The sequence below is a fragment of the Haliotis cracherodii genome, unplaced genomic scaffold (genome assembly GCF_022045235.1).
Source record: "Haliotis cracherodii isolate W230 unplaced genomic scaffold, xgHalCrac1.p SCAF_11, whole genome shotgun sequence".
Taxonomy (NCBI): domain Eukaryota; kingdom Metazoa; phylum Mollusca; class Gastropoda; order Lepetellida; family Haliotidae; genus Haliotis; species Haliotis cracherodii.
This window is the reverse complement of record NW_027266266.1, coordinates 1359778-1377053: the sequence shown is the minus strand read 5'-3', so window position 1 is coordinate 1377053 and position 17276 is coordinate 1359778. Positions and strand designations below refer to the sequence as shown.

The following is a 17276-nucleotide window of genomic DNA, read 5'->3' as shown; positions in this document are numbered from 1 at the left end:
GGCTTAAAAAAACTTCTTGACTGGAATTTAGAAACTTCACTATCGATATGAGAAGTGTATTGCAAAGCAGGGAGATTATGTTGAAAAATAAAGTTAATAATAACACTTTCACTATTGTTGGTTTTATTTCTTAGTGTTACAACTATATGACCAGCTCTCGTATATACTAAATACTTTTCTTAACCACGGAACTTAATTTTGATATAGAATAATTTAATTTATAAGATTGAAATCAAGCCAAAGATATTCCAGCATCTGTCAAGAAAAAAGCATCACAATTCAGATAGGATTTTATTTAATGTCACGATATCAGTATGGTTGTGTTTTATTATCAACGTCTATGAGGTCGAGGAACTATCTCTTGGTGGCAATCACCTTGTATGGCTTGGCGCATCGAGCCGACATAAAAGTCTGCTGGTCGTCCAAACACTCCCCTTCCGGCCTCGAGAACTTGAAGTGTTGCAGCAGGGTCACCGTGAAGATCAAGAGCTGGTCCTTGGCTAAGATCTCCCCAACACACTGACGCGGACCTGTAAAATAACAACTTACATGGATCTTATATGGATTACAACAACATATAGATGGTCTGACATGGGTCTGAACAACAGGTAGAGGATCTTACATGTATCTGAACAACAGGTAGAGGATCTTACATGTATCTGAACAACAGGTAGATGATCTAACATGGGTCTGAACAACAGGTAGATGAGCTTACATGGATCTGAACAACATGTAGATGATCTGATATGAGTCTGAACAACAGGTAGAGGATCTACACATGTATCTGAACAACAGATAAATGAGCTTACATGGGTCCGAACAACAGGTAGATGATCTGACATGGGTCTGAACAACAGGTAGAGGATGGTACATGTGTCTGAACAAGTGTTAGATAATCTTACATGGGTCACAGCAACAGTGCTATTAACAGGTAGCTGGATTCCCCACCATCAATATGTCAGCATTGAGGAGATGTGACATGAGAACCTACTGCCTGTGAGCATGAAAACTGTGCTATCAAGGGGATTCCCCACCTTGCTGACATTGATAGATGTACCCTGAGACCTTGTCTAAGAAAGCTGTGCTATCAAGGGGATTCCCCACCTTGCTGACATTGATAGATGTACCCTGGGACCTTGTCTAAGAAAGCTGTGCTATCAAGGGGATTCCCCACCTTACTGACATTGATAGATGTACCCTGAGACCTTGTCTAAGAAAGCTGTGCTATCAAGGGGATTCCCAACCTTGCTGACAGTGATAGGTGTACCTTGGGACCATGTCTAAGAAAGCTGTGCTATCAAGGGGATTCCCACCTTGCTGACATTGATAGGTGACCTTGGGACCATGTCTAAGAAAGCTGTGCTATCAAGGGGATTCCCCACCTTGCTGACATTGATAGATGTCCCATGAGACCTTGACTAAGAAAGCTGTGCTATCAAGGGGATTCCCCACCTACTGACATTGATAGATGTACCCTGATAAATTGTCTGAGAAAGCTGCGCTGTCAAGGGGATTTCCCACCTGCTGAGAAGGGAACAAACGCTGGATGTTTCCTGGAGAAGCGTCCCTCTGAGTCAAGGAAGCGCTCTGGCCTGAACGTGTCGGGGTCTGGCCAGTACTTGGCGTCTGTGTGGCAGGACCGGAGATTGCACATGACTATTGTGTCTTTGGGAATTGTGTAGCCACTGATTGTCGTCGCCTCCAGATTCTTGCGCATTGTAAAGGAGGCTGAATGCAAGACAAGGAGTGTATTGATACACCTGACAAATACAAACAAAAGCAGAAACTCTTTGACAATTTACCTGATGCGGCAAAGTCAACGCCGTAGAGAGAAGGTGACACCAGAAATTGGATTTACATATTGGACCCATGTCCAGAATCAAACCTACGTTTCCGCGTGCCGAGAGAACGCTTTAACCACCTTGCTACCCGACCGCCCTGTATTCCCCATGAAGGTAAATCAAATAAGAAATATTCTTCCTTAAATTTAATATAAATACACATCTACTTCTGTATGTATTATATATAACTATCCTGTGCAGATGGTTATATCTCTACTATGCTAATGCATTTAGGGCAGTGGCCTTATACTGAATAAAATGTCTGTTTGTCTGTCCCAAATGTAAAATAGAGATCTTTTCCGATCTATGATTTTAATTCAGTACACATCACATCTTAATTATTATTACTTGGAAAAAAAGTAAGTAAGCTCAAGATTTATAACTATTAATAAAATAAAATTGTATTTGAAACAATTTAATGGGAAAGATTGTTTACACTTTAATTGGAAAAAGTGTCAACATTTTATTGGGAAGAACTGTCAACACTTTAATGGGAAAGATTGTCAACACGTCAATGGGAAAGATTGAGCCTTCCATGGGTCAGCAGGAGGGCTTCAACGGGTCTAAAAATTTGGACTCGAGTCCCCGAGGGGTAAGACTCGGCTCGTGCCGATTATACATCTGTTCAATAAAATTGGCAATTGTCCTATCGTATACAAAATGAAAGAGTCGCAATGACATCATAGATCACTAAGAAAACCGCGTATCAAATAAAATACCTTTGAAATTTGTGTGCTGATTCGCAGAAGCTTCATTGAAATAAGAATTGTCAACAATATAAATCACGCCATGTTCAGGTTGAAAAAATATTCCTCACGTGATATTTGTTAAAAGCAACATTTTCAATGTTATCACCAATTTTCACACATTGAAAGATTTCTCGGCTTGTAAATTTATAGTTGACTTCTATAAAACGTTTTCTCGACATTTGAAGAAATAATTAGAATGAGATACAGTAACACAATGTTAATATTCAATAAAGTGATGTCCGGTTATAAATATCTCATGAAAATATTGAATTAATAATGATCAATGTTACGACGCTAATTTATAATGGATAGGTCTACTGCTTGCGACAGTTTAATAGTTTCGTAAAACATCCCTTTTAAACATGAAATAAAGTACAAGGTAGACACTTTTGTATGGATAACAACTTCATTAAAACTGTTGTTATCCATAAAAAAAACTGTGTCCACCTTGTCATCCGTCAACTTCTAAGTTATCCCTTAAACCTGTAAATATCCTTATGAAATGGTTGTAAATAAGTTTATTGTTTCGAAAAACAACTAACAGTAAAGCTATAGACACTTTTATTTGATTTAATTGATTACTCATGAAAAAGAAAGTTACATGAAGATACATTCCTATTAACTTATTGAAAGTCGACCAAATGAGAGTTATCTCCCTTGGCTGAGTACTCGGGTCTTTCAGGTGAGGTGAAATGGGGTTTAACGTCGCGTCCAAGATTATTGCACTTATATAGCGACGTGCATGCATGTTTGTGTGTGTGTGTGTGTGTGTGTGTGTGTGGCTGCTCACTGAGATACCATGCTGCAGTTTTAACATGAATACCCCACTCAGTCTGACTGACAGTATACTGACTCCGAGCCGACCAGTCCTTGTTTTAGCCCCTTAATGTCGAGCGCCAGACAGGGTAACAACAAGTACCATCTTTTAACGTCTTTTGGTATGACGCGGCCGGGGATCGAACGCCGGACCTTCCGCTCTCCGGGCGGACGCTCTACCACAAGACCACGGAGGCGGCTTCGGGTCTTTCAAACTGGACTCGAGTCTCAATAAACGCGGCCCAGTCAGCAGGGAACAGTGAGTACTTTGTATAACCTACCAACACTTGCCAGTCTCTGCACCTCGGCTATCGTTGCTTCCACATAGGGCAGGCGGGGTCGGTCTGCCAATGTCACGTACCGACCTTTGCCGATCTCCTGTAAACAGCAGATGTAGTCACACGGATTGAAGCTTTGAATGCTAAGATCGGCTGTGAGACAGACTGATAGCGTTCCACAGATGCTTTGAGAGGTGCATCAGTACTCACATCAATACTCAATACTATGGTCGTTTGTATCAACCAATATACCCACAACGTCTGATAGCCATTAGAAGTTGGATAAGAAATTAGTGTTAGGGTTAACACATTGGTGTAGCAACTAATATACCCATAGTTTGGTCGTTAGGGTTAACACATTGGTGTAGCAACTAATATACCCATAGTTTGGTCGTTAGGGTTAACACATTGGTGTAGCAACTAATATAACCAGAGTCTGGTCGTTAGGGTTAACACATTGGTGTAGCAACCAATATACTTACATTTTGGTCGTTAGGGTTAACACATTGATGTAGCAACCAATACACCTACAGTCTGGTCGTTAGGGTTAACACATTGATGTAGCAACCAATACACCTACAATTTGGTCGTTAGGGTTAACACATTGATGTAGCAACCAATACACCTACAGTCTGGTCGTTAGGTTTAACACATTGGTGTAGCAACCAATATACCCACAGTTTGGTCGTTAGGGTTAACACATTGGTGTAGCAACTAATATAACCAGAGTCTGGTCGTTAGGGTTAACACATTGGTGTAGCAACCAATATACTTACATTTTGGTCGTTAGGGTTAACACATTGATGTAGCAACCAATACACCTACAGTCTGGTCGTTAGGGTTAACACATTGATGTAGCAACCAATACACCTACAATTTGGTCGTTAGGGTTAACACATTGATGTAGCAACCAATACACCTACAGTCTGGTCGTTAGGGTTAACACATTGGTGTAGCAACCAATACACCTACAATTTGGTCGTTAGGGTTAACACATTGGTGTAGCAACCAATACACCTACAGTCTGGTCGTTAGGGTTAACACATTGGTGTAGCAACCAATACACCTACAGTCTGGTCGTTAGGGTTAACACATTGGTGTAGCAACCAATACACCTACAGTCTGGTCGTTAGGGTTAACACATTGGTGTAGCAACCAATACACCTACAATTTGGTCGTTAGGGTTAACACATTGGTGTAGCAACCAATACACCTACAATTTGGTCGTTAGGGTTAACACATTGGTGTAGCAACCAATACACCTACAGTTTGGTCGTTAGGGTTAACACACTGGTGTAGCAACCAGTACACCTACATACACCTTCATATTTCCAACTGACTAAGCATATAACATCAACAATAGTTGACGATTGAGTGCAATCGTTGATGATCATTGCCTCGGATTAGTGTGTCCTCCGTGTAAACAAGCAGATGGAGACACGCACCACGTACCGCTTCAGGGGGACATCTACACTACAGGCAGATGGAGACGCGCACCACGTACCGCTTCAGGGGGCCATCTACACTGCAGGCACCGCGAGTGTATAGCCCTTAACGTATTGAAACACAAGGGCATTACAAGACAGGACCCGGTTGTAGCAAAGGTTAATGACGCAATGATTTTACACTATGGAGAGGTAGTGATGCGTTTTGATCAGAGCTCTCACTGGCGTCACGAAGACGTGTGTATCCCAAGTGCTCATAAGAAGGTATTTATTATGTATAACCTTTTAACGTCACGATAGGGCTGAAATACTGCCGATGTGACTTTAAATTTTAACTCACTCACTCGTCAGACGGCTGTATACACATTTATGTAAGTAATGGGTGCAGATCACTTAACTGTTGAGGGACTTGCGCGTTTCGAAAGATCAGCATAATTTGTGAAGGTTATCAAAGTATCTTAATGACCATCTCGCTCACCAGATCAATCTGCTCCTGACATCGAGACTGCGCAACAGGATTCCGCACCATGTAGAGAAAGAACCAGTCCAAGGTTCCCGGAAACGTCCCGACAGATCCCACCAATACGTCCATTAGGATGGGAACAGACTCCCCTAGAAGCACAACAGAACACAGAACGTTACTCCCCAGACATGCGATGTTCACTATAAGACAAAATATATTAACTTTAACACCAATTGAAACTCCAAACAATAAGCGGCAGAAACTCAAACTCTATACCAAATACAACCAACAATCTATACAAATATAGAAACTATATATGCGGGGCAATCATTCACGGAAATGATCAGACAGACACACTGGTGAAGCCAGCACTGGACAACACAGCGACAACGCAAAATCCAAGCCCACATTGACCCTCCACATCTAACCCGGAGGGGCGCAAGTAAAGTCGGCAGTGGGCTTTACAAAGTTCAACTCAAGTCCTCAAAAAAGCCACACTGATGAAAGCCATCTCATGATTCAAGTTCGGCTATCTTAAAATCAGACGGAATCCATCACTCATTTGTATAGGCATGTAAAGGCCACACCCCTTCCCGGGCTCAGGTAAAACAAGACTTGCTGTTAAAGACGCTGTATGTCGTAGACCCCGGAGAGCTGCCGAAGCGAAGGTCACACTAACATATATTCTACGAGTATCAGCTTAAGCAATACTAAATTCCCAATAAGTAAACTACGTCTACAACGAACACGCTTATAACGAACTGACGGATGATATAACGAACTGTTTTTGCCCCCGTCCATTTGCTGTAATTATGATGTAAACGTGCTTATAACGAACTACGTGCTATTACGAACTACATTTTGTGGTCCCTTTAAGTTTGTTATTATCGCAGTTTAGTGAAGATCTATATCCAGCTATTGACACATGAGGACTTGCACGGTGGGGTAGGTCAACCGTGATGGCAACGACAGAAGTCGACCACTCCAATACATCTATTTCCCAATACATCTATATCCCACTATATATTGACACATGAGGACTTGCACGGTGGGGCAGGTCAACCGAGATGACAACGACAGAAGGCGACCACTCCAATACATCTATATCCCACTATGGACACCAAAGGACTTGCGCGGTGGGGCAGGTCAACCGAGATGGCAACGACAGAAGGCGACCACTCCAATACAAAGAGATGTATATGACGGGAGGTATACTCACTATAAGGCAGTAAGTTCTCCTTTTTTTTATTTACACTCATATCAAGGAAATCTCTGACGTCCGGGCAGTGGAAGGTTGACTCGCGTTCCTTGGCGGCATTCTTCACGATGATGAACATGTTCATGAAGCCATGTATAAACTCGTGTACATTCTGAAACAAGCGAACAATAGTTGAGATACATTTTACACTTCTGTGATACCTAAGGCATCACTGAGATACGTCAAAAACACATGAGATACATGAGACATTACTGAGATATAGAAGACATTACTAAGATAATGACACTGTTGATATACATTAAACACTATTCAGATACACACGGCAGTACTGAGATTAACAAGGCTCTACTGATATAAATAAGAGTGAGTGAGTGAGTGAGTATGGTTTTACGTCGCTTTTAGCAATATTCCAGCAATATCAAGGCGGGGGTCAACAGAAATGGGCTTCACACATTGTACCCATGTCGGGAATCGAACCCGGGTCTTCGGCGTGATGAGCGAACGCTTTAACCACTAGGCTACACGACTGCCCCTAAACACTACTGTGATACAAAAGACACTACTGAGATGTATTAAACGCTACTGAGATACATAGGACACTACTGAGATACCTAAGACACTACTTAGATACATAAAACACTACTGAGATATATAATGCACTATTGAGATACATTAGACACTGCTGAGATACATAAGACTCTACTGAGATACATTAAACACTACTGAGATACATGGGACACTACTGAGATACATAAGACATGACTGAGGTACATAAGACTCTACTGGGATACATAAAACACTACTGAGATATATAAGACTCTACTGACATACCTAAGACACTACTTAGATACATAAGACACTACTGAGATATATAATGCACTACTGAGATATATAATGCACTATTGAGATACATTAGACACTGCTGAGATACATTAGACACTGCTGAGATACATTAGACACTGCTGAGATACATGAGACATTATTGAGATACATTAGACACTGCTGAGATACATTAAACACTGCTGAGATACATAAGACACTGCTGAGATACATAAGACACTGCTGAGATACATTAGACACTGCTGAGATACATTAGACACTGCTGAGATACATGAGACACTGCTGAGATACATTAGACACTGCAGAGATACATGAGACACTGCTGAGATACATAAGACACTGCAGAGATACATTAGACACTGCAGAGATACATAAGACACTGCTGAGATACATAAGACATTACTGAGATACATAAGACACTGCTGAGATACCTTAGACACTGCTGAGATACATTAGACACTGCTGAAATACATTAGACACTGCTGAGATACATTAGACACTGCTGAGATACATTAGACACTGCTGAGATACATTTGACACTGCTGAGATACATTAGACACTAGTCACCGTCACCGTCACCGTCACCGTCACCGTCACCGTCACCGTCACAGTCACCACTCATCACCTGACTTACCTCCCTGATGGATGGCAAATTGCGCAACAGCGGAAACGCCATAAAGGTGAGTTTCCAATTTTCAGCAGTTGCAAACATTCGTACCAGGAAATCAAAGATGGTCTGAAACTTGCCATTGTTGTATTCAAACCTGTAAACATGCACTGTAGGTGAGAACGATGAGGGCTGTTATCAGGAGGGTCCCTTCAAACATTAGTTTTTTAAAGTTCGATAAATCATGTCACAAAAACACTGCAGAAACCTTGCAAGACATTCCGTGGTGTTCCATCAAGGTTCCTGACTGTGCGTCGTATATCACTGTAAATATGCCACATGCTTCATATGATCCGAGAAACACGAAACTGACACACGTCATGGTATGTCATGTAGAGGTGCCCCACAAACTGGGCGTGCACTAAATAAATGCTACACACGACAGCGACTGGGCGTGCAACACATGCAAAACACGTAAGGGATATGACGTTTAACACATGCTCAACACGACATGGACTGGATGGGCAACACATTCTTAACACGACAGGGACTGAGCGTGCAACACATGCTCAACACGACAGGGAATGGGCGTGCAACATATACTAAACACGACAGGGACTGGATGAGAAACACATGCTAAACACGACAGGGACTGAGCGTGCAACACATGCTGAACATGACAGGGACTGGACGTCCAACACATACTAAACACGACAGCGACTGGGCGTGCAACACATGCTAAACACGAAAAGGACTGTGTGAGTATTTCACATGGTAACAGAGGACTGCTGACTCACCTATGACCGAACACTAAATTGCTTGATACGTTGAGAGCAGCCTGAGTTAAGAACGGTCGTAGACTGATGGGACGCCCTTCGTTGGCAGATAGGTTGTCCAGGATAAAGTTGATCTCTTCCTTCATGTTAGGTTCAAGAACATCTTTCCCCATTCCGAAGTCCCGGAGCCCTCGAAGAGTGAGTCTCCTCGCATTCCTCCATGGGGTACCGTGGCTAAATATCACACCTGCAGAGAATAAACGCACATCACAAGTTGGCACTGATATATGTGTGACAACGCTGAGATACTAATATACTAGTATGTGTCAGTTCTGAGATAAAGGAGACAATGCTAATAAATGTGTGACAACGCTGAGATATGTGTGACAACGCTAATGATGAGTGACAACGCTGTGATATGTGTGACAAAGTTGAAATATGTGTGACAGCACTGAAATACGTGTGACAGCACTGACATATGTGTGACAGCACTGACATATGTGTGACAGCACTGAGATACGTGTGACAGTACAGAGTTACGTGCAACAGCACAGACATACGTGTGACAGCACTGACATACGTGTGGCAGCACTGAGACACGTGTGACAGCACAGATATACGTGTGACAGCACTGGCATACGTGTGACAGCACTGAGACACGTGTGACAGCACTGAGATACGTGTGGCAGCACTGAGACACGTGTGACAGCACTGAGATACGCGTGACAACAGCGAGACACGTGTGACAGCACTGACATACGTGCGACAGCACTGACATATGTGTGACAGCACTGACACACGTGTGACAGCACTGAGATACGTGTGACAGCACTGAGATACGCGCAACAGCACAAACATACGTGTGACAGCACTGAGATACGTGTGGCGGCACTGACATACGTGCGACAGCACTGAGATACGCGCAACAGCACAAACATACGTGTGACAGCACTGACATATGTGTGACAGCACTGACACACGTGTGACAGCACTGAGATACGTGTGACAGCACTGAGATACGTGTGACAGCACTGAGATACGTGTGACAGCACTGACATACGTGCGACAGCACTGAGATACGCGCAACAGCACAAACATACGTGTGACAGCACTGACATATGTGTGACAGCACTGACACACGTGTGACAGCACTGAGATACGTGTGACAGCACTGAGATACGTGCAACAGCACAGACATATGTGTGACAGCACTGACACACGTGTGACAGCACTGAGATACGTGTGACAGCACTGACATACGTGCAACAGCACAGACATATGTGTGACAGCACTGACATACGTGTGACAGCACTGAGATACGTGCAACAGCACAGACATATGTGTGACAGCACTGATATACGTGTGACAACACTGAGATACATACACCAGCACTTGGAGACGTGTGACAGCACTGAGATACGCGCAACAGCACAGACATACGTGTGACAGCACTGACATACGTGCGACAGCACTGAGATACGCGCAACAGCACTGAGATACGTGTGACAGCACTGACATACGTGCGACAGCACTGAGATACGCGCAACAGCACAGACATATGTGTGACAGCACTGACATATGTGTGACAGCACTGACATACGTGCGACAGCACTGAGATACGCGCAACAGCACAAACATACGTGTGACAGCACTGAGATACGTGTGGCGGCACTGACACACGTGCGACAGCACTGAGATACGCGCAACAGCACTGACATATGTGTGACAGCACTGACATATGTGTGACAGCACTGACACACGTGTGACAGCACTGAGATACGTGTGACAGCACTGGCATACGTGTGGCAGCACTGAGACACGTGTGACAGCACTGAGATACGTGTGACAGCACTGACATATGTGTGACAACACTGAGATACGTGTGACAGCACTGACATACGTGTGACAACACTGACATACGTGTGACAACACTGACATACGTGTGACAGCACTGACATACGTTTGATAACACTGATATACGTCTGTGTCTGTGACTCACCTGTGTTGCTCTGTTCCGGCAATATTTGCGGCTTCCCCGTCATCAAAAGTCCTCTCTTGACCAGCGCCTCGTGGTTGGCGTCGAAGCCGTTGAGCACCACCATAAGCGTATTGCCGAGGTAGAGGCGGACCACGTTTCCGTGCTGCTGGTGTAGGCGCTCAAGCAGCGGCTGCAGGTTCTTCCGATTTAGCATCAACTGAATCAGATTGCCAATGAACGGAATTGCATACGGCCCCGGGGGCAGCCGAGAACGTTTAGAAACCTGAGTGTAGAGCAGACAGACGACGAGGAGGAGGAGGAACACAACCACAAGGACATCCATGTTGACCCACAACTGTTGTGAAACTGTCCAATGTTCCCGTCCATATGTACTCTATGTCATTAGTGAGATGGTAATATACACACAGGTCCACGCTCTGAGGGGGCAGTTCAATACATGTGTGCTTTGTTGTAGGTCTAATTGTTTCGACTGTCATCAGGTAATTGTTTCCAGGGTCATCAGCATGACTTGATTGGATCTCCTCCCACTATTGTATGCAAGCAAACGACTTGTTACTCAACAATCAATTTGGACTATTAATCACATTTGGTGGGAACAATATGAGGGACGCATGCGGGGGGTGAAAAACTGGCAGTCTCGTGCAAAGTGGGCACAGCTTTGTCATGCCACGTGCCACAGGCCACGCCGTCGTTTGTACAATATATTTTTCACTATTGTTACAAAGCCTGAGGTCACTGTTTACTACACTAACACCCATATAACATGTCTGACTGGGCCCCAATCTCCATCGTCACACAGCAACAAAGTCTCCATCTCAATCTCCACCAAATCTGTATCTCTCCACCAAAATCACTATCTCACTCTCACTCTCCACCAAAATCACTATCTCACTCTCACTCTCCACCAAAGTCTGTATCTCACACTCCACCAAGCTTTGATAAGTTTTGCCAAGACTAGCGTTTATTTTGTTTAAATACACGACGAGCTTTTGCATTTAAAGGTGTAAATTTATTTAAATTGTGGACAGTTGGGTGGCGGAGAAAATATTTCTCTGCCTTTTTCTTAGTTTTTCTAGCTTGTTTACATTGGGTGTAAAACCATGGTTTACGTGTATGTGGAATTGTAGAGGATCCCCAATGGCCCTATCAACCAGAGGAGAAAAAGGTATGGTAGGAGAAAAAAGGAGAATGGTATGCAATGAACTGATCATGACGTAGGTTAAAAGTATCTGTCTGCTTTAGACAGGTTTCTTGTAGACAGGATGCTGATGGCTTTAAGTCCTGTACTAAAAGCAGTAATTAATTCAAAACTGTCTTCAGTCCTCTACAATTCCACTGTAAAACATGTGAAGAAACTAACTTTTTATATAGTTGTATCTGGTTCTTAGATCCTTTTGTGGGTCTGCCACTGTGATAATTTTTAGACGGTTCTGTTCCAGGTTTTACCTTTTTTTTACAACTGATGGTTTGACGCTGACTGAGATGATGATTGTCTCTGAAATGTAGTAGATGATTGTGAGTGAAGTGAATGGACTGTTCATATGAGACAATTTCAGGATTATCCGAGGTTACCCAGTATTGGCAGTGTGTTGAAAATGTTGTTGCAGTGGGTATTTTGGGGGTTGGTTCAGATGGCGCCCTGGTAATGAACGCATAAGATATATTTGGTTCATGAGTTTGAACACGTTGTTTTGGCATCTGCAAAACTGGCATTTTGAGTGAATTTAATTTTGGAGCAGTCGGAGAGGAAAAGGAAAAGAGGTACGTGTTGGTTGGTTGAGTTTGGTTGTTCTTGCAGGTTGTGAACCTTTTGACGAAGATGACTCCTTGATCTTTCATCTCAGAAACAATGTCAATCTCAGTCATGTCAGTGAATAATCTGTCTCTATCTCTCACAATCCCTTTGCTCGTGTTCAGAGTTCTGCGAGCAGAGATCAAAACCGGGACTCCAACAAACAGTTCATTTGACAAGTAGATTGAGGTTTCCTGTTACAGTCTGCTAAGATAGAGCCGGATCGTAAGCGTTTCATGCTTTTCACCTCGCCTGCAATGCTCTGATTACCCTTTATTGAAAACAGGTTCAATTTGAGAGGCGTCTTGTCGAGAGTTACAATAACCAGGAAACGTTGCAGTATACAATGGATTTGGCCGGTCTATGTTCGTTATCATCAGTATCAAGAGGACGTTGTTTTTAGGGGGCTTTCGTAATCCATGTCTTGTGTAACTTTCATCATCCGAGCTCCCCACCAAAAATGGAGTATCCAGATTGGCCCATGAGCAACCGTCTTCTGGGCATAGAACTCTAGGCAATTTACGAATTTGGAACTATACATTTCAGTGAGTGAGTTAAGATTTAAGATCGGCAATGTTTCAGCCATATCGTATACATTTGAAATTCATACAAAACATCATTTGGCCAAGACTAAACAAAACATTTTGACAAATTTGTGCTGAACAATATTATGCACAGGGCTTGGCATGACCTGCTGATTAACAGGATCGGGCCCATCTTACCACCCGTTCAGGCAAAGTTAGGGTCAAAGTCGTGTGGAACACTATTGCCGGCCCCGGCTCCCTCAACTACCAGACTCCCTTCCTCTGCCGACACAGGGGCGCAACCCACGGCAAGAAGGTTGCCCAATTTAGTCGCCTCATACGACCAGCAATGAGGTCCTGAGGACACATTCTACCCCGGGTAGAGCTCTTAGCGTTACCCAGCACTCACCACGAGGAGGCTGCTCTTCATGAGTGCCACTAAAATACAGATCAAAGCAAGAGTATGTAAAGCTAACTCACTCATTCATTCAGTGTCATAAGCCTGGTGGCTGTTGTCATTTATGTCTTGGAAGTCATTACTGTTTGAATTTAATTGAACACAGCTAAGGAACAATACTGGAGACACAAGACACCAATCACGAGTGTATTTAAAGAACATACATTCATTAGCTGAACAGGGCTGTAGCTTTTGTTCAGGTTTCATGATCGGTGATGGAATTCACCGGCTTTTCTCCCAACATATTACATGCAGCTCAGTTCTAATTGTCTCCTTACAGAGAGCCACAGTTCCTCTATCAATCATATCAAGTGTTAAGTTTTTTAAAGTCCTTCGTTTGTTTTTAGAAACAAGAATACCCAGCCGCCTCCTGTCACTGACTGTCAATTTTCTGGACCTACCTGCACCTCTTTTGTGCTCAATGCCATCTCCACTTTCAATATTTTTCAAAACACGATAAACAGTGGACAAAGGGATGCCTGTTCTACTTGAAATCACTTTCGCTGATCTGATGTCCTTGTTATAATACTCTAAAATCAACCTCCTCTTCTCTAAATCATCCATACTGAGGATCACTGAAAATGACGTCTGCTAGCAAGTAAACAAAGGGGGTTTACCTCTTCACAAATAGGATTAACTGAGTTGTCTCTCTTGAGTGAAACCAAGCACTTGATAGCTTGTCAGTATTTTTTATACCAGATATCCACTTAAACATATCCCTAAAATTTCTGGTCATACTATATGTCCCTTAGTTGGGATAGAATCCTACTTTAACACTGATTATGATTCTTGATTTGTCAGCTCCATGTGTCGTCGGTTTCACCAACGCGGGAAACATCTAGGACCTACGTCACTTGGTTCCTCTCATGTGCTAACTCATACTGTGATTTTCTCTGTGAGTTTTGTCTCCTACTTACTCACTGGCACTTACTCTAGTGGAGCGGGTGGTCATGCTTGGTGACTTGGTTGACAGCATCATACAACATTGACATGGGTGATTGCTTATGATCCTAATAACTGGATTGTCTGATCCAGACTGATAGCGCAGGAGATGCGAACCCTTTCTGCTGACACCTGGTGTCACCACTGTATTTTAGTGATCCATCCATATAATGTTCATCTTAAAGCCCCATCTGCGGTAGTAACTACCGCACTCTAGTGGGCGGAGCTTATACAAGTGATCTGACAGGTCAATATGACGTCATCATAAACACATAGATTTCATTGGTTAATGCGTAAACGGGTGACGTCATGTAAACACCCACCCACGTGGGCCGTTTGACAACAAGGACGTAAGTTTTAATGGTAATATAAATATCTAACAAACGATTCCAAGACTTTTCAACAAACGCGTTTATCTTTGGTTTCAAAACTTACCTGCCATGTCGTATTCACATCTTCATAAAATGATACCGTGTGAATGTCCACGATTTATCCAACAAACAAATTATAGTTCTAGATTTCTAGACTAGAACGAAATATGTTTGTCGTAATGCATATGAGCAGTGTAAATGAACAAGAAACATAATATGTGTTGGGGCACCAATCGTTATCCTGTGGTGTACGGTATATCTGCAGTTTATAAATAGCATTTCTCACAATATATACGGCAATCGGTGATTTCAACAATGTTTTTCTTCGTTGTGTTCATCTTGCCTCATCTGGATGACAACGATCGTGTAAAAAAACCTGGTCAAAAATATTTTCAATTGATCAAAGTAGTTTCTTGTCGTTTTTTCATTGCCCAGTAGCAATGTATTTTGGCAAAGTCTCACTTGTCCGATGAAGCTCTTCGTGCCGAAGTAACTCGATCCGTGAAACTTGGCGGGTCCCAGTGACCCACATCCCTTTTGATTGGCATGCCAAGTGTCATTTGCATAAGGCCATCTATATTGTTTGTATGTGTTTCTCCCCTCAAGCCTCAACTAATCAGAGAGCGGGCGGACGAAATAAAATATATGACTTATCAAAAAATGCCTTTTAATAATTGTGTAAGTAATGTTATAACATTTTAAAAAAACACTTGATACTAGAATCAAGTCTATGAATTAATTTATGATGTAGATCGATTCGCTTTGCTTCGGAAACGAATTTTTAATAAACAACGGAACAAAGATAAAGTTGACCTGGTTTTATGACGGTGCAGTTGTAGATGTAGAAGTATTTCTTTTATTAGATCGGTGGGCAATTTTCCACTGCCGCAGCAAAATTGAAACACGAAGACATTATATTATTTCACGTCGGAATGGAGATAAATATATTCAAATACGGACAGCCTCACAGACTTCGAAACGATGTTCAGATAAATATTTGTTCACATTAGTTCTGTCATGTGCGTGAAAATGGGTTTCATCATTACTTTCATCAAGCTTACATTCAGGTCGCTTGCTACTTTGGCAGTCGTGTTTTGTCTCGAAGCTCAAAGCAACAATGTTTCTCTCAGATACATTTTTCTCTCCATCCATTACGAGCATCTGTCATAATGTCAGTGCCTCAACAAATCTTCCTGGGCAGTTGAATTCAACAATGTAATACACACGGCCTCATTCATGGCGTCATCGCAAAGATTTCTTCCACCATGTGATCAGGGTTACGACCTTGGGATAAATTAATAAATTATTTTGCATTTTTAGAAAATATTTTTTTTTTCGTGAATATTATAATTAAAAAATATCCCGTAGATGGTACTTTTTCATTGCACTGGGTATTTCTTTTATTACTTTCTAAAACTTTTTATTTTCGCATTTCTGACCACGCGATCTCCTAGCAACCACGCCCCATGAGCGCATCGAGTTGCTGCTTACAACTGTGAAGATCTTTGCAATTTCGCTTGTCTTCAATATGAGCAACAGAAGATTTTCATGTGAAGCCTACTTTGACGAAGAATTGTTCGAGATAATCAGGGAGCCTTATGTCATTTCGATTATGACATTGGTGACTTTATCGTGGAGAAAGTTCCAGTTCAAGATGACATCATTCCGATTCACAACTCGAATCGACAAGATGGCGCCTCTCTTCCCGCCCTTGTAAGGGCAACAGAAACTTTGATAAATTCAGTGACGATTCTTGGGATTAGTGAATCAGTGTCACAGCTAGATTTCATTGTGGAACCAGATGAAGCCGAATATGTATGTTCGCACTTCTTTTGTCAACCATGCGTGACACGGCACAGGCAATCGCAGTTAAGGAATGGTGCGGCCAGCATGTTGCAGAAATTCGTCGATTCGAGCACATTGCTTCTGGACGAAGTGTTTGGAGAGATCGTAGATACTTGGACTTGAAGAAACGGAATTAAACGTTGCAGCAGATCAGAGACCATATAATATTATATGGTCTCTGAGCAGATGAAGGATTGGTGTGGACAAAACGGGAAAGGGATCCCAGATTGTATTTTAAAACTTGTGCGCTAAGTGTATCCAAATACCCCGAACAAAAATACATGGGACAAGTGTGGATCTAATGATCAAACT

The 17276-nt window shown here is 42.6% G+C and overlaps 1 pseudogene; it reads right to left on the bottom strand.

The window, feature by feature from the left end:
- Window positions 1-354: 354 nt before the first annotated feature.
- LOC139455193 (cytochrome P450 2F3-like) lies at window positions 355-11509 on the bottom strand (annotated as a pseudogene).
- Window positions 11510-17276: the final 5767 nt, after the last annotated feature.